This window comes from Montipora foliosa, unplaced genomic scaffold (genome assembly GCF_036669935.1).
Source record: "Montipora foliosa isolate CH-2021 unplaced genomic scaffold, ASM3666993v2 scaffold_407, whole genome shotgun sequence".
NCBI lineage: Eukaryota > Metazoa > Cnidaria > Anthozoa > Scleractinia > Acroporidae > Montipora > Montipora foliosa.
In genome coordinates, this window is record NW_027179709.1 from 695,001 (window position 1) to 697,500 (window position 2,500).

Below are 2,500 nucleotides of genomic sequence, written 5' to 3' on the forward strand. Positions count from 1 at the left end.
ATAAGCAAGCGAGTCTGAGCGATGTTATTTAACTAGTTTTTCACAAGCGAAGAGAGTTTTTAAGTCAAGTGTTTAGTCAAGTGTGACAGAAGCAATGCTTATTCAAGTTAGCGGAGGCCGTGTAAGTTTATCGAGCACGTGTTGTTCAGAGTTTTACTTCGTGGAAACTACGTTCACTTTGGAATAAATCTTCTTGTTGTTGTTCCGACAACCCTGCGTTCAGTTTAGTTTGCAAGCTACCTGTCCTCGAAAACATTCGAACTCGTAACGTTATACATAGATACTAATTGACCAATCATAGAAAGGTAAAAAAATGAAAAGAATGTTCGTCGTTGTAGTGTAGTGGTGAAGACAGGACTATAGATCTGGAGGGTGCGAATTCGAATACCGGTAAGTGCATAGTACAGCTAGTCCTTTGTTCCCTTAGTATGTTGTAATATTGAGACTGAATTAATAAGTGTATGAATACAGAAAGCGATAAGATGACACCAAAGATTAAGAAGATGTGTTGAGATGCGTAAGACAGAGCTTGAGGGGGGAAGGTATATGCACTTGCACATGCACATGCACATGCACAGTAGAGTTGTGTAATGCAAAACCAGCGAATCTCTTTAAGCAACCACGAAGGCTATGGCAACGACAACGTCACAAAGAATGAATAGTATTGGTTAAAAAAAGAAAAATATTCCCGCAGCAGTTGCGGCACGCATTTTTTCAGTGCATTTCTCTGTCGTTCTCCACAAACAACAACATCGAAAGCAAGTTTCAAGTTTTCAAGTTTTATTTATTTACAGCAAACAGTTTAAGTTATTACTAGGCTGTCTTGCAAATAGTGAAAAGCCATGGACCGACCTAAGTCCCCATTTTGAAAAACAGTCATACAGTCATTGTTGATCTTTACCCTTTGCTTCCTGTCAGTCAAAAAATCAGTAATTCAAGCCAGGGCGTGTCTTGGGATGTTATATGACATCATCTTATGAAGAAGTCCATGGTGGTTTATCAGGTCAAAGGCTTTCCGAAAATCAAAAAGCATGACTCGTGTAGTTGAACCGTTGCCATCTGTAGATTCTGACCAGGAGTGGATCATACTAATTAGGGCTTGTGTTGTACTTGATCGTGGTATGGTACCAAATTGCTGTGGGTCAATCTGTTCGAGGACGGCAGGCTTCATATAGGCATTAACAATGTATTCTTCAGCAATTTTTGAGATGATCGGAGTCAGAGATATGGGCCTGAGGTGTTTATTAATATCCTCAACCGGTTTTTGCTTAGGAACTGGTACAACATCAGCTCTTTTCCAAGATGATGGAAGTCGACCTTCACGGAAGGAGGCATTAATAATCTGAGTAATGGTTCGGCCAGGATGTCTGCGTTTTCGTTTAGTGACCAGGCTGAGTGGGATGTTACGTGTACCATGAGCTTTGGACTCGTTCAGCTTGCTTAGCTTCAGGAAAACTGATTCCCTAGTGACCTCAAGAGGTAAATAATCTGTATTCTCAGACGAAAGATTACGGGAGTAGCCATATGGCAGTGGGCTGAACTCTTGCATAGGTGTAAGGAATGACTCGTTAATGCTATTTGCTAAGCTGGTTGTATCCGTAGGTCCAGGTACGTGTTGTAGGGACTTGGTAATATCAGTACGTGCGGTAGACGAAGGGGTACTGCCACTGAGTTTTTCAAATTCAGACCACCATGCAGATGGTTTGCAATGTTCTAGATGCTCTACTTTGGTCTTGAAATACTTAGCACGACACTGTTTACGTTCGCGATTAACCTTGTTTCTCAAGCAACGAAAATCGTCAATTGTATCATTATAGAATGCACGTTGACGCCTTTGTATCATTTCCTTCAGTGTAGATGAGATCGAAGGGGGCTCGGTCGGGTGTATCTTTCTTGGGCGGATGGGTACAAGTAGGTCAAGTCCAGTGTTGATAATCTGGTCAAATAGGAACACTTTTTCTTCACAAGACTACACGGTACTAATCACTTTAAAATGTACTGGGATCAGTAAATGCAAAATGAAGCGATTATTATAAATGCGGCAAACTCGCGTCGGATTTTGGCCTTCCGAAGTAAACAATGACTGCATAATACTTAGCAGATATTTGCCTTCAAAAGGGTGTCGGGGAATCGTTAGATCAGCTTTCAAAAAAAAAGTTATTGTAATTCAAAGTTCAGCGACGTACATTTCTTGGATTCACTTAGCGTTAGGAATTATATCTTTAAAACAAAAAAAAAACAAAAAACAAATAAGCTTAAGCCCGACGCTCTTTTCCAGAGGGAAGTTTCCTATCGCGTTGGGCGAAATTTCAGGTTCTGCGATGCATCCTGTACGCAAAGTATCCGCTCAAAGATGGCAAAATTCGAGAAAATTTAAGAAAAATTGAGAAACAAGGCTTAGAAAGTTTAGTCAAGATAACACGCCCCCTGAGAGTGGCCTTCCTGATTATCACCTAAGGCACCAATAGGGCTCAATCTCCTGGTGTGTGCCAAAACTGAC